We start from the raw sequence: 16,625 nt of genomic DNA on the forward strand, positions 1-16,625 counted from the left end.
TTCGGTTCGTCGAACACCCTTGTGTTCGCCGAACTGTTCGTCGAACACCTTCGAACACCGTTAAAACCAATGGCAGGCAAGCAAAAACACATAGAAACACATAGAAAACACCTTCAAAGGTGTCCAAAAGCTGACAAACTGCTCAGAAGACATAACTAACACATGGAAAAGTGACATGTACATATAGTCATGCGAAAAGAAAAGAGGTGGAGGAGTAAAAGGAGGGGGAGACACAGATATAGGCATGTCATGCCCTTCTAAAATCCAAAAAGTGCGAAGCTGACACGGCCAGTCCGTTCCTGCCCGTGCCACCTCCGTTTGTGCCAGAGCCGCGGTGGACCCTGACGGCCAGCCCCCCTCTCCCAATACTGGTGCCTGTCCGCTGGTGGGTCGAGCGAGCCCCCCTGTGGTGGAGGCAGCTCTAAGCTTTTTAATTTAAATTGTCTCTCTAATTTGAATGAATACACTTTAAATCCTTTTACAAGGATCTATTGAAGGGCAAGTCTCATGCCAGCAGCCGCGTAATTCCAGCTCCAGTAGCGTCCACTAAAGCTGCTGCAGTTAAAAAGCTTTTATAAGGATCGAGCTCGGCTGTCCACCGCAAGGCGTCCTACCGCCAGTCCCAGCCCCTATGCCTTGGGGTGCCTCCGGATGCTCTTCACTGAGTATCCCGTGGTCCCGAAGCATTTCCTTTGAAAAAATTAAGTGTCCGAACTACAAGTGGTGTAGCTTGCTTAACAGCCGGGATAATCCGCTGACTAGCAGACACTGCTACTAGGCACAAAGTATTTCCTGGGCTAGATGCAGTTAAAAATTTGTAATTAGATACTCTTGTTGGATGCTGAGAAAGCATTCCATAGAGTCTCCTGGCACGCCATATATTATTCTCTTAAAAAGCTTGGGGTAGGGGTCTAGGGGACCCTTTTATAGCCAAAATCACAGCCCTGTATCGCAATGCGTCACCTAGGCTGAAGATAAATGGAACTGTAGCACCCCGAGGGCTCGGTTGCTGCAGAAGTATTGCACCTCACCCAGAGGTGTGATATCTCACTCTCAGGTAAGGATGGAGTGTGGATCAGGACTCCGACACCTGCATGCATTACACCACATTGCCGTGGGGCAGGGCGACCAATATGCCCCTGAGATGGGCACGACAGTCCCTGTCCCTGGCTGGAGTGGGGGGAGGGAACACTGAGGGAGGGGAACCCTGTAGTGCAGGAGCAGGGAGGAAGCAGTTCCTGGGTGCATTGAGAAGGGAGTATAAAAGGTGGGCACCATCTTAGTTCAGTGCAGAGAAGTCTGAGCAGAAGTGACAGGGAGCAGGGGCTCTGCATGAGCTCTGCTCCAGAGACGGGCCTAGTAACAGAGGCCCAGGCCTGGAAGAGGGAGAAGGAAGGAAGAGGAGCGGAGAAGGCTCCAGGAACGAGGAACGAAGGGATCCCAGGGGTGTGGACGGGCGAGTCGCCACCGCACGCCCGAATCCACCTGCGTGGAGGGGTCAGGCCAAAGGGGGAGACCGGTCCCCGAAACTAGTGGAGGCGGGAAACGACCCTCAGCTAGAAACCGGAGGCTGTGACATTTTATGTGGCGCAGCCCCTCGCTACACCCGCTAGGAGGGCAGCACATAGGGTCAGGGAAACTGGCGCCAAGTTTACCAAGAGGAGGCCCGAGGCAGCCGGACAGAAGGGTTGGTAGGAAAGGCCAGACAAAGGACACACAAAGGGGGTCCTGTAAAGCACTCCAAAGTTATCTGGGAGTTGTCTGAGCCCCTCACCTGGTGAGCACAGTACGACGTGGGCAGCCGTTACCTGCAGAAGTGGTCTGGATAATAAGAACTGTGAGTAAAGGCCCTGGACTGCATCACTGACTCCGTGTCGTTACTGCTGCTGCCCTGCACCATCACCCCCATCCTCCGCATACACTGCCCTGAGTCTATACTCCTCCCGTGGGGAGTTATGCTACGCTCTGCTGCACGCACAACACCAGCCTCAGTGGTCTGCCCTGCAGCGGCGGTTCACTCTGACCGCAATCCACGGGTGGCGTAGTCGGACATTTAAACATCAAAACCACATAAATAGTTCCGCCACTGGTTTGACCGCCCTGAGCCACGGAACCGGGTCGCCGCCACGGAGACTACAACCACCAGCATCCACCAAAAAGGGTCCGGCTCCGGATGTCCCAAGGCCCAGGGGGCGCGTCAGAACATTTTCATCACCTTTCATAATCACCAATGGGACAAGGCAGGGATGTCCTCTGTCCCCTCTCTTATACATCCTAGTGACGGAGCACCTGCTCTCATCAATTCGCCATAACCCCAATATTAGGTGGATTGAGGTGGGAGGCACCGAGTTCAAGTGCTCTCTATTTGCTGATGATGTCCTAGTATATATCACTCAATCACATATATCCATCCCTGCTGTTATGGCTGAAATAGATCACTTTGTTACATGGTCAAATTTTAAAATCAATACAGCGAAGTCTGAGGCCCTCGATGTCTCCCTCCCCAAATCCATACAGGATTCCATCCAGTCCAACTTTCCCTTTGCCTGGCCCTCACAGGGTATCAAATTCTTAGGAATTCCTATTCATAGAGACCTCTCCCGTCTATGTTATCTTAATTTTGGGCCCTTTATTGAACAACTCCATACAGACCACGGTTGGCAAGTTAGAACTGTAAGATTCACTACGTGAACCACTGGTGTTTTGTGGAAAAGCACATGTATACTGTGTTGATAAGGGAAGAATTTGTTTGTTTGTCAGTTAAACTCATTGATGGTGATTTGTGTCAGGGCTCTTTATATCACTGTAAGCAATTGCAGACACCTGTGCTAATTAGTTTGGCAGGTGTGTCCAATGAACGGCAAGACTACTTAAGAAGGCTGTCCCACATTATTAAGCAGCCTACATTTTCTGTCAAAGTGGGAAAGAAAAAGGATGTGTCGGCTGCTGAGAAGCAACAAATTGTGGAGTGTTTAGGTCAAGGCATGACTACAATCAACATTGTGCGATGATCAGGATGAAGTGTCTTGGCAATCAAGAAGTATGTAGCTGATTCACAGTACACACGTGTGCGTGCTGATAAGGGCAAATTGAGGACTCTTTCAAACAGGCAATTACGTCAGGTTAAAAGAGCAGCGGCAAAAAAGCCTTGTCATAGCAGCAGACAAGTTTTTGAAGCTGCTGGTGCCTTCAACGTCCCCCGAACAACAAGATGCAGGGTCCTTCAGAGGTTTGCAGCTGTGCGTACGCCATCCTGTCGACCTCCTCTATCCACTGCACACAAGCAGAAATGGCTCCAGTGGGCCAAACATTACATGAAGACTGATTTCAAAACTGTTTTGTTCACGGATGAGTGCTGTGCAACGCTCGATGGTCCAGATGGATGGAGTGGAGGATGGCTGGTTGATGGACACCCCACGCAAACACGGCTACAGCGCCAACAAGGAGGAGGTGGAGTAATGTTTTGGGCTGGAATCATGGGGAGAGAGATTGTCAGCCCCTTTTGGATCCCTGAAGGGGTAAAGATGAACGCCATAATGTATGTGGAGTTTCTCAAACAGCACTTCCTGCCATGGTTCATGAAGAAGAACCGTGTATTCCGCAGCAAGATCATTTTCATGCATGAAAATGCACCGTCTCATGCTGCACATAACACATCTGCATCTCTGGCTGATATGGGCATAAAAGGGGACAAACTTATGGTGTGACCCCCATGCTCCCCTGACCTCTACCCCATTCAGAACCTCTGGACCATCATCAAAAGGAGTGTCTATGATGGCGGGAGGCAGTTCACATCAAAGCAACAGCTCTGGGAGGGTATTCTGTCCTCATGCAAAACAATTGAAGCAGAAACCATCCAAAACCTGACAAATTCAATGGACGAGAGAGTTCAGAATCTCCTTTCGAACAAGGGGTCCTATGTGCAAATGTAACATCACCTAGAATAAAGTTTTGAGTTGAAAACTGTTTGATTTCAGTTTCTAATAACCTGCTATTGCTTATAATTTCAAAAATGACCATTTTTTTGGTCTATATTAAAATGAAAAGGTTGATCGAAGAGTGTGGGGGATCTAAGAGTGTGGCAACCCAGTAGTCAGGATTACTTCGAATTCTGACAATCTGAGGGTCATGTTGCAGGTAGTGCAGCAAGAAGGCACTTATGTGTCTTGTGCATCTCGGAGCCCCAAAATTATTTTCCGGGCTAGATGCAGCTAAAAATTATTATTAATTTTAAATCTGGTGGAGCTTAGTATAGATGGCCTAATAGGATCAGTACTGCACACTGCTACAAAGCCCAAATTATTTTCCAGCCAAGATACAGATAAACATGATTAGTAATTTGAAAGCTTAAAATGGTTGGTGAGGTGATTTTAACCAATCATCAAGCTTTAACTCTCCCCAGGATGACACAGAGGTAGAAAAGTCGTTTCGGATCCATGATTTGTTCATCTTTATGAACGTGAGTCTGTCTACATTATCAGTGGAGAGCCGCGTGCGCTTATCTGTCAGCACACCACCAGCAGCGCTGAACACATGTTCAGACAGAATGCTGGCTGCGGGGCATGACCAGATCTCCAAGGCGTAACTGGCTAGCTCCGGCCATTTATCCAGATTGGAAGCCCAAAAAGAGCAAGGGTCCAGTGACACAGTCATGGCTTCAATGTTTACTTGTAGATACTCCTGCACCATCGTCTCTAGGCGTTGACTATGTGTCAGACTTTTTGTCTCCTGTGGCCTTGCAAAGGATGAGCTAAAAAAGTGGTGAAATGATTCCGCAAAATTGATGTTACCAGCAGATACTGTGTTTCTGTTACGGTTTGAGTGCTGAACACTCGACGGTCCCACGGTTGGCAAGTTGGAACTGTGAGATTCACTACGTGCACCACTGGTGTTTTGTGGAAAAGCACATGTAAGATTCTGCAACAGTCTCTGCTGATACTCCTGCATGCGTGCATCTCTTTCTATGGCAGGAATTATTTCTGCAAATTTACTTTTGTACCGGGGATCTAACAGTGTGGCAACCCAGTGGTCAGGATTATTTCTAATTCTCCCAATTCGAGGGTCATGTTGCAGGTAGTGCAGCAAGAAGGCACTCATGTGTCCTGCGCATCCAGGAGCACCAAGTCCCTGTTGTGTTGGTGGCGAGGTAACAATCATGCTTCCTTCCTCTGTCCTCTCCCCCCAACCTCGCACAACAGAAATGTGATCAAGGTCTCCCTCATCTGATGAGTCTTCCATCAGTTCGTCCTCCACTTCTTCCTGGGCTCCTGCACCTTCCTCACTAGTTTGGCTGCTACCATGCGCCCTGGTAAAACCATCTCCCCCACCCTCACATGCCTGCCGCCTTGGTGCTGCCGACCGTCTGGACCTTGCAGATGTTAGCCCTTCCGCATACAACTCCTCCTCCTCTACTTCCTCCACCTCCTCTTGTGCCACCACCTGACTCCGAATTCTGTTTAACATGTGCTCCAGCATGTAAATCACCGGAATAGTCATGCTGATAATGGCATCGTTAGCACTAAACATCTTCGTCGCCATTTCAAAACTGTGCAGAAGGGTGCATAGGTCCCTGATCTGAGACCACTCCTCCAGCGTGATTTGCCCCACCTCTGGATCTCGTTGGCCCAGGCTATACATCAGAACGTATTGCACCAGGGCTTGTCGGTGCTGCCACAGTCGCTGCAACATGTGCAGAGTTGAATTCCACCAGGTAGGCACATCGCATTTTAGCCGGTGAAGTGGCAGGCCCAACGATTTCTGTAGAGATGTAAGTCGTTGAGCTGCGGGATGCGAACGGCGGAAGTGAGCACACAGCGACCGTGCCCTCTGCAGAAGGCCATCTAGTCCGGGATAGTGGGCTAAAAATTGCTGGACAACCAGGTTCAACACGTGAGCCATACAAGGCACGTGTGTGACATTGCCCCGGCGAAGGGCCGCACCCAGGTTTGCAGCATTGTCGCACACGGCCTTCCCTGGTTTCAGGTCCAGTGGAGACAACCATTCATGAAATTGGTTCTCCAGAGCTGACCACAACTCCTCAGCTGTGTGACTCACATTTCCCAGACATTTCAAAGTAAAAACCGCCTGATGACGTTGAGCCCTACTGCCAGCATAGTAAGGAGGTGTGCAGGATCCCATCTGCGCAGTTAGAAAGCTTGTGGCATGACCAGACAGGCTTTGGGTGCAGGTGGAGGACCGAGAGGAGGTTGAGGAGGCAGAAGCTGTGGAGGAACTTTGAGATAAAGAGGATTGAGGCACAACTCGTGGGGACGGCAAGACTTGGACAGCAGCCCCTTGTCCTGCTGTCACCATAGTTACCCAGTGCCCAGTCAGCGACATGTAACGCCCCTGTCCATGCCTACTCGTCCAAGTGTCTGTGGTGAAATGCACCCTGTCACACACAGAGTTTCTCAAAGAAGCGGTGATGTTGTGTGCGACATGCTGGTGGAGCGCAGGCACACCTTTCTTTGAGAAGTAGTGCCGACTGGGCATCTGGTACTGGGGCACTGCGATGGACATAAGGTCTCGAAAATCCTCTGTGTCCACCAGGCGGAAAGGCAGCATTTCTGTAGCCAAGAGCTTGCAGATGGTGAAATTCAACCTCTTAGCTTTCTCATGGCTAGGAGGAAATGGTCTTTTACTTGTCCACATCTGAGGGACTGAGGGCTGGCTGTTGTGCTTAGACGGGGTTGATAAGGGTGTCCCCGGCAAACTGCCGGTCTGTGAGGAAGATGCAGGCGGACATGTTAGGTTGCCTTGATCCAAAGGTGGTGCTATCGATGTCGGACAGCGCTCAACACCAGCTGGTGTTACCACCTCCAAAGAAAATGATGACCTGCCAATCACGCTGGCTGTTGCGGGTAAAGAGGTGGCAGGTCTGCATCCCAAAACAGGTGTGACTGCTGTCCCCCCAGTCACAGAGGATTAAGAGGCCGCAGATGCACAAGATGGGGCAGACGGTGGTTGGCCCGGCCGGCTAGGCCGCATTGTAGCACAGTGAGCTTCCCACTGCAACTTATGCTTCATGTCCATGTGCCGCTTCATGCATGAAGTACTCAAACTATGTATTTTTTGGCCTCTACTTAGCTTTTGTTGACAAATGTTACAGATAACACGAGTTGGGTCATCTTTATCGATCTGAAAAAATGCCCAGGCTATGCAATGCTTAGCACCCATGCGACCTGAAGAGCCACCACGACTTGTGGTCAGAGGCAGAGTTGTGTTTGAGGATGCAGTTGTTGACGTGCTTCCAGTACTACGTCTCTGTCCAGGAAGGCGCAACCTGACCTCGTCGTCACTAGCATCCTCCTCCACCTCCTCTGCTGACCTCATCTCTTGGCTGACTGTGGGTTGACAGTAAGTGGGATCTCCAACCTCATCATCATCACCCTGTGTGTTATCACACCCGTCGTCCTCAGAGCCAACCTGTTCCTGCCCTGACAAAAAATACCTGACAGGTATTTGAGTCTCATCATCGTCTTCCACATTGTCTCCTCCAACAGGAGTTACAGTTTGGGAATGAGGGTCTACATTATGGTCAGAACCTTCTGCGTCTGGTCCTGGATCCGACTCATAAAGATTCTGGGCATCAGTGCAGATCATTTCCTCGTCTGGATTCACAGAAGCGCTGGAGCCGACCTCTGATTCCCAGGCTATAGTATGAGTAAACAGCTCTGCAGACTCAACCATCTGTTCTACCTCATACTCAGTTGGGCAGCTGGAGATTTGGGAGCTGTGAGGAAGCAAGTGCGATTGGGTTGACTCCTCTGAGGATTGGAGTATTTGTGATGTTGAAGTTGATGTGGAGGAGAGCCCACTTAAAGGAGCACTTGATATCCGTTGAAGCACCTGCTGTTTTTGTGCGTCATCTGGAATTTGTAGCGATTGGCGTGGCCGTAAGAAAGGGATCTTATCACATTGTCCGCTTAAAGAAGTAGACATTTTAGTTTTGCTGGAAGATGGTCTTTCTTCTGCAGATGTTACTGTTGCTTTAACACCTACTCCACGGACACAACCTTTTATCCCCTTCCCAACACGCCTATTCCCCTTTTCACCAGCAGCAGGCCTTTTTCCACTCATTTTGGTGGTTAACTAATTCACAACTCTGGAGTTGTTTGCACAAAAAAACAATGGATGGGAACCGAGCAGAGCTGAGTGGCCAAACTGTGGTATTAGGCCAAAACTATTGGCTGGGTTAGATGCAGAAAAAAATTATATTCAGTTTGCAACCTGATGGAGGTCAGTATAGATGGACTAATAGAACAAGTCCCACACACTGCTAGAAGGCCAAATATTTTTTCAGAGCTAGATGCAGAAAAAAATTATATTCAATTTGCAACCTGATGGAGGTCTGTATAGATGGACTAATAGAACAAGTCCCACACACTGCTAGAAGGCCAAATATTTTTTCAGAGCTAGATGCAGAAAAAAATTATATTCAATTTGCAACCTGATGGAGGTCAGTATAGATGGACTAATAGAACAAGTCCCACACACAGCTAGAAGCCCAAATATTTTTTCAGAGGTAGATGCATAAAAAAATTATATTCAGTTTGCAACCTGATGGAGGTCAGTATAGATGGACTAATAGAACAAGTCCCACACACAGCTAGAAGCCCAAATATTTTTTCAGAGGTAGATGCAGAAAAAAATTATATTCAATTTGCAACTTGATGGAGGTCAGTATAGATGGACTAATAGAACAAGTCCCACACACAGGTAAAAGCCCAAATATTTTTTCAGAGGTAGATGCAGAAAAAAATTATATTCAATTTGCAACCTGATGGAGGTCAGTATAGATGGACTAATAGAACAAGTCCCACACACTGCTAGAAGGCCAAATATTTTTTCAGAGCTAGATGCAGAAAAATATTATATTCAATTTGCAACCTGATGGAGGTCAGTATAGATGGACTAATAGAACAAGTCCCACACACTGCTAGAAGGCCAAATATTTTTTCAGAGCTAGATGCAGAAAAATATTATATTCAATTTGCAACCTGATGGAGGTAAGTATAGATGGACTAATAGAACAAGTCCCACACACTGCTAGAAGGCCAAATATTTTTTCAGAGGTAGATGCAGAAAAAAATTATATTCAATTTGCAACCTGATGGAGGTCAGTATAGATGGACTAATAGAACAAGTCCCACACACTGCTAGATGCCCAAATATTTTTTCAGAGGTAGATGCAGAAAAAAATTATATTCAATTTGCAACCTGATAGAGGTCAGTATAGATGGACTTATAGACCAAGTCCCACACACTGCTAGAAGGTCAAATATTTTTTCAGAGCTAGATGCAGAAAAATATTATATTCAATTTGCAACCTGATGGAGGTCAGTATAGATGGACTAATAGAACAAGTCCCACACACAGCTAGAAGCCCAAATATTTTTTCAGAGGTAGATGCAGAAAAAAATTATATTCAATTTGCAACCTGATGGAGGTCAGTATAGATGAACTAATAGAACAAGTCCCACACACTGCTAGAAGGCCAAATATTTTTTCAGAGCTAGATGCAGAAAAATATTATATTCAATTTGCAACCTGATGGAGGTCAGTATAGATGGACTAATAGAACAAGTCCCACACACAGCTAGAAGCCCAAATATTTTTTCAGAGGTAGATGCAGAAAAAAATTATATTCAATTCGCAACCTTATGGAGGTCAGTATAGATGGACTAATAGAATGATGCTATGCCCAAAAGGTTTTACTTCACTAGGTGCAGTAAAAAAATTGGTATTCTATACACAGGTGGTGTAGCTTGCAACACAGATAGGCTACTCCACTGACTAACACACTCTGCAATAGGCCAAAAAGGATTAGCTTTGCTAGATTTAGCCAAATGCTGTGAAAAAACTTGCACAGCAGTGGCACAGACCTGCCTGGCAAAAACTGATAGGAACTGATGTAACTTAGTCCTGAAAAGGACTGCAATTACAATTAGTCTTTACTCCCACAACCTATCTATTTAAGAGCACAGACCTGCCTGATAAAAGTCGTAGGAAATGCTGTAACCTAGTCCTTAAAAGGACTGCAATCACAACTATTCCCTACTCCCAAGCTATCTGTAGATTTGTGCGAAAATTGGCTTGAAATTAACAAGGTATAGCGCACACAGCAACAGCGGTGCCGTCTAACACGCAGCTGCAGCAGTGAGAAAATGGTGGCGACGGGGAAAATGGCTGGGTCTTATAGGGCAAGGACATGTGACATACACTGCCAATGACACATGCCCTTGCTTGTGTGAAAAAAAGCACTTCGCTCCGTGTGTGCGCTGCTGATAGGCTGACAGATTGCACCTCCCCACTGTAAATGCGGGAAAGAGAAAAAAAAATGGAGATCTTCATTATTCCTGCAGAGATCCATCCCCTGCCCCTCCCCCCGCCCCACTGTACACTCAAACTGCGTATTAACATTAATTTTCAGCATTACTGAGAAAAAATCCAGTTATGATTTTGGTGCACGAACAGTTATCGAACATAACCTCGAACAGCCGAATTTTTTTCAAATCGTTCGTGTTCGCCGAACGGCTCGAACACCGCCCAAAACAGCTCGAATTTGAGATTGGCGAACAGTTCAAGTCGAACAACGCTCATCTCTACTCTGAACACATTCTGGGGGAGATATAACGTCCCTCGTATATGATCCCGGTCACTGCCTCACATGGGACATTACTACAATATGGGAACAAGGATAATTACTTTATTGAAAGATGAGGACCAGGATGGGGGACATTATTACAAGATGGGACCAGGATGAGGGCATTACTACAAGATTAGACCAGGATGGTGACATTACTACAAGATGGAGACATTACTACAAGATGGGACCCGGATGGGGATATTAATGTGGCACCCCAGGGGTCTGGTTGCCACAGTAATAGAAATATTATGTCTGAGAGCAAGTGGGAGGTTTCTCTGGTCAGGAGCCCTAAGCATGCAACACGACCCACCCAGACCTGGGAGGGGAGGAATCTGCCCTTATAAACTGGTCTGGGGCGGGATTAGGACAGACAGAGCCTGCAGAACAAGCAGAGCAGTCAGAGTCAGAGTGAAGTCCCAGACAGAGACACAGTCAGGTCTGGAAGACAGCAGACACAGGGAAAGTGACAACAGGAGCTCTGTAGGAGCAGGAGCGAGTGCCAGAGGCTGGAAGCTAGAAAGCTCGCCTTGGCTGAAGACACTAAACCCGGACACGGAGTCCGAGGCTGTGGGGACATCCAGGTCCAGCAGCAGAATCCAACCGGCAGGGGATTCCATGTCCTCTGGCCTTAGAAGCCCGGAGGCACGGTCACAAGCAAGGGACCAGCACCGCCATCGTGAAGCGGAGGCTAACGGAAGGCCCCAAGTCACCGGCCATACGGGTGAGCACCACACGGTATACTCAGGGACGTGGGCTACTTCTACCCGCATAGAGCAAGGTAGCCAGGAAAGAGTGCAGATAGTCGGGGAGGCCTACAACTCCACCTGGCCAGGGGAGATCCTACTTGCTTACAGACTGACCAGGCCCCTACTGCTAACCAGTACTCCCGGGAGGGTCCGCGTTATACCATCAGTAAAGACCCTGAACTGCACGACACGTCTCTGTGTTTCATCGCCGCACCAGCACCATCAGTCCTGGGACGCTCACACCATCACTCCCATCATCCACACTAGCTGCCCTGAGGCAATACTTCTCCCGTGGGGAGTTATCCCATACTCGGCTGCGCAAAGAACATCAGCCTCAGCGGTCTGCAGCGCAGCGGCGGTCCCCACTGACCGCAATCCACGGGTGGCGTAGTCGGATATTGTTATTACCAAAGACTGCCACGGGTTTGACTGCCCTGGGCACGGACCGGGTCACAGCCACGGAGGACTACAACCCCCAGCGATCCGGCTCCGGGTATCCCCTACACAGCACAGGCCCAGGGGGCGCGTTAACTTTGGCGTATTCGGCAGGATTTCGTGCCCGCAACCACCGGGTACTGCGTGCCTGAAAAAGACTTTTATACTTACCTGTGGTGAAGTTTCCCGCCGTCCGGAGTCGTTTCCCGCCATCGGACGCCATCTTGGACCGTTTCCCGCCGTCTTCTGCCGTCTTCCCGCCATCCGCAGCTGCTTCCCGCCATCGGACACCATCTTCAGGACGCCGCGCGGGAAGAAGAGGGCCGTGGACGCCGAAGCACGCAAGATCTGAAGCTCCGCCCCATGCACTGACGCTGCGCAAGGTCCTGGAAGGGAGGAAGTGCGACGCTGACGTCATCGGAGTGCGACGCCAGGTCCTCAACCCCAACGATCGACTGCGGAGCCGCGGCCTACGGAAGAAGAGCATCGCAAGGTAGGCCACGGTCCACTAGGGGGGAAGGAGGATGTCGGACACCGAGGGGAGCTCCACCGCCACACCGGCCGCCAGCGCAACCGCTGCAGTGGTCATGCCATTCACCATGCCCTATATCCTGGGGGCAACCTGGCTACCCCAGTACTCAGGGGAGTCACATACCCTGAGTGACTTTAGGGAAAGACTTGATAGCCTCTTCCAGGTATACCCCCTCACGGAAGAGCAAAAAGTGAGCATCCTGGTGGCCCAGTTAATCGGGGCGGCCCAAAGGGAGGTAAAGTCCTGGTCACCTGGGAAGAAGAGGACTGTCAGAGAAATACTAGCCCGGCTGAAAGACACATTTGATACCCAAACCTCAGCCGAGATAAAACTAAGATTTTACGGGTGCAAACAGCGGGCACATGAAAGTATAAGAGACTATGCTCTAAACCTACAAGAGGCCCTGAGAGCCAATAAGCAGGCAGACCCTGACAGCGTGGGAAATGAAGACAAGCTGTTGACTGAACAATTTATTGAGGGTCTACTGTGCAATGCCCACCGAACCCAGTTGCGAGCAATGGCCTTACAGGACCCTGACCTGGACTTTGCACAGTTCAAGGACAGAGCCATCCGGGTGCTCCGAGAACCGGCACCAGGTGGCGCTGCGACCCACAGGCACCCTGCTATCACTTATCACCAGGAGACGGCGCCTTTGTCTTCAGGGCCTGTGGGAGCTGATGCGCAGGCTTTGAACAATGACCCGGCAACAGACCTGCACCATCAGGTCCAAGAGCTGACTAAGAGCGTTGCCGCGCTAACCAGAACTGTGCAGTCTTTACAGGTCTCTTCTCCAGGAAAGATCCAGCTGGCATCCGGACCAGAGGACGTCCCGTGTCGCCGACTGAGGAGGACCCCACCGGCCAGAGGAAGACCCAGCGACCGGTACAACGAGGACGGACGACCCATCTGCCGCCGCTGCAATCAACCCGGACATATGGCAAGGTACTGTCATTTAAACGGGCACAACCTGGGGTAGAGGGCCAACCCCCAGGCTTAAGATCATCAGGCCCATCGAACTGGCGTGACAAATATGTAGGGGGACGTCCGGTCTTGCCTGTGGTACTGGACGGCATTCCTATGAGTGCCCTACTGGACACCGGGTCACAGGTCACCACCATCCCGTACGAGCTCTTCAAGCAGTACTGGAATGACTCGGACATAACCCGCTACCCAGATGACGACCTGAGCATTATCGCCAGCAATGGTCAGCCCGTGCCACAGATAGGATTTAAGGAAGTGACCATCAAGGTCTGTAAAGTTGAACTGCCGGCACAAGGACTTATCATTGTGGACATTGACCGTCGCGAGAGTCACCCAAAAATAACCCTAGGTACTAACGTAATTGAAAGCTGTCTTGCAGAGGTGATTCTTATTTTGCAACAGGTTGCCAAGAACGCCAGTTCCAGCCAGCAGCGTGTCCTCCAAAAAGAGATCCGGGCACTGATGAAACGGCAACAGGTGGAAGTATCTGGTGGTGAGATAGGTAGCGTGAGAATGTGTGACCCGTTCCCTATTGCCATGCCCCCGAAAAGTGAGATGATGATTTGGTGCCGGGCAGCTATTGTTCTAAGAGGTCGAGACTACCAAGCAATGGTAGAACCCGTCTACTCAGACAGTAGGCCCACCATTTTTACAGCACGGGGGGTGGTCGATGTACACCATGGGAGGGTGCCCGTCCGCATCATAAATATCGGGGAGAGAGAAGTATACCTGCCCCGGTATGCCACGCTAGCCAAATTGTTCACGATCAACCAGAACTCTGTACAGGCCGTGGAACCCTTGCCTCCATCTCAACCAGAGGAAGGTAACGGCTCTGAGAAACCAATGGAGGACTGGTGTCAGCAACTGCATTTGGGTACTGACTCCACTCCCTCACACCAAAAGCAGGGAGTCTATCGGGTGGTTCAGGAGTACGAGAGAGTGTTTAGCAAACACCCGCTAGACTTTGGGCGAGTAAAGGGGGTAGAACATCACATCCCAACGGGAGACCATCCTCCCATAAAAGAGAGATACCGACCCGTACCCCCTGCACACTATCAACACGCCAAGGGGATGCTAAAAGACATGAAGGAGGCTGGGGTAATTAGGGACAGCTGTAGCCCCTGGGCAGCTCCATTAGTCTTAGTGAAAAAGAAAGACAACACCATGAGACTGTGTGTAGACTACAGGAAGGTCAACCGTATCACACACAAAGATGCGTACCCATTACCAAGGATAGAAGAGTCCTTAGCTCCATTAAAATCTGCTAACTTCTTCTCTACTTTGGATCTCACTAGCGGGTACTGGCAGGTTCCTGTAGCAGAGGCAGACCGGGAGAAGACCGCATTCACCACCCCGATGGGACTCAGCGAATTTAACTGTATGCCGTTCGGACTCTGCAACGCACCAGGAACCTTCCAACGGTTGATGGAATGCTGTCTGGGACACCGGAACTTCGAGACGGTCCTATTATACCTGGACGACGTCATAGTCTATTCCAAGACCTATGAGGACCATCTGGAACACCTAGCAGAAGTGTTTGAAGCCCTGGCAAACTATGGCCTAAAGGTAAAACCCTCAAAGTGTCATCTACTGAAGCCAAAGGTACAGTACCTGGGACACGTGGTGAGTGCTGACGGAGTAGCCCCCGACCCTGACAAGATCACCGTGATTAAGGACTGGCCAAGACCATCCAGCATAAAGGAAGGGCGGCAGTTCCTCGGGTTGGTAGGCTACTACCGAAGATTCATTCCCGGTTTTACCAAGAAGGCAGCTCCTATGCAGGACCTCCTGATAGGCCAGTCCAGGAAGGCCAAAAACCAGAAGCCACCCTTCAAATGGGAAAAGCTGGAAGAGGAGTCCTTCCGCCAGCTGAAGATGGCCCTCACGGGGGATGAAATCCTGGCGTACCCTGATTACAGCCAGCCCTTTATCCTCCACACGGACGCAAGCAACATCGGGTTAGGAGCCGTACTGTCCCAGATCCAGCAGGGGAGAGAACGGGTAATTGCTTACGCCAGCCGAAAACTGCGACCCACGGAAAGAAACTCTGAGAATTACAGCTCGTTCAAGCTAGAGTTCCTGGCTGTGGTGTGGGCAGTAACCGAACGTTTTAAGCATTACCTTGCCTCTTCCAGGTTCACCGTGTACACGGACAACAACCCGTTGACACACCTGGACACTGCAAGACTGGGTGCCCTGGAGCAGAGATGGATGGCCCGCCTGTCCAATTATGAGTTCACAATCAAATACCGGGCAGGGCGCTCCAATACCAACGCGGATGCCCTGTCCAGGATGCCAAACCTACCGGACGAAGGGGAGGATCCAGGAGAATTGGAAGAGATCGAACTCCCTGCGTTTCACCGTCATGGGATTACCCAGTATTCCCACCGTTTGAGGGGCCAGCGATCCGCTACGTTCAACCCCTTACCCCACTACAACTGGGCGGAGACGCAAGACAGTGACCCCGCAGTCCGTCTGGTAAAGGAGATTCTGACCCAGGCTGACGCCCGCCTGGACCCAGATGCTCTGGAAGAGACCAAGCAACTGTGGACGGAAAAGAGCAGACTGTTTCTCTACAAGGAGAAGTTGTGCCACAGAATGGTCAATTCCCGGACACATGAACTGATCTGGCAGGTTGTGGTACCGAGACGGGATGCAGCTATGGTGCTGGAGGCCTACCACAATGGGGCAGGGCACTTCGGATGGAAGAAGCTGGAGTTCCTGCTGCGCGAACGGTTCTACTGGATAAGCATGAGAGGAGCCATTGAGAGGTGGTGTAGAGACTGTGGGCCGTGCAATCTAAGAAGAAGGGACCGTGCCAGCCAGAGGACTCCCCTGCAGCCCATCATCACCAGGCAGCCGCTGGAACTGGTCGCTCTGGACCATGTTAAACTGGCTCCAAGCAGAAGCGGGTATGTCTACGCCCTAACCATCGTGGATCACTACTTCTGGTTCCTGGTGGTGGTCCCTGTCAAAGACCTGACTGCTCAGACAGCAGCCAGAGCCTTCCAGCTGCACCTCTGCCGCCCACACGGGTACCCGGATCAAGTGCTGACGGACCAAGGACCAGCCTTCGAAGCGGAGGTCTTCCAGGAGTTCTGCAACCTGTATGGCTGCAAGAAGATAAGAACAACGCCCTATCACCCCCAAACCAATGGACTCTGCGAAGAGATGAACCAGGTGGTGATAGATCTGCTAAAAACATTGCCCCTGGAAGAACGCAGTCTGTGGCCTGAGAAACTGCCCGATCTGGTGGACCTGTATAACCACATCCCGGTAGGTT

Source organism: Phyllobates terribilis, unplaced genomic scaffold, assembly GCF_046119375.1.
Source record: "Phyllobates terribilis strain yellow unplaced genomic scaffold, ASM4611937v1 Scaffold_1__5_contigs__length_1240528914, whole genome shotgun sequence".
Classification (NCBI taxonomy): domain Eukaryota; kingdom Metazoa; phylum Chordata; class Amphibia; order Anura; family Dendrobatidae; genus Phyllobates; species Phyllobates terribilis.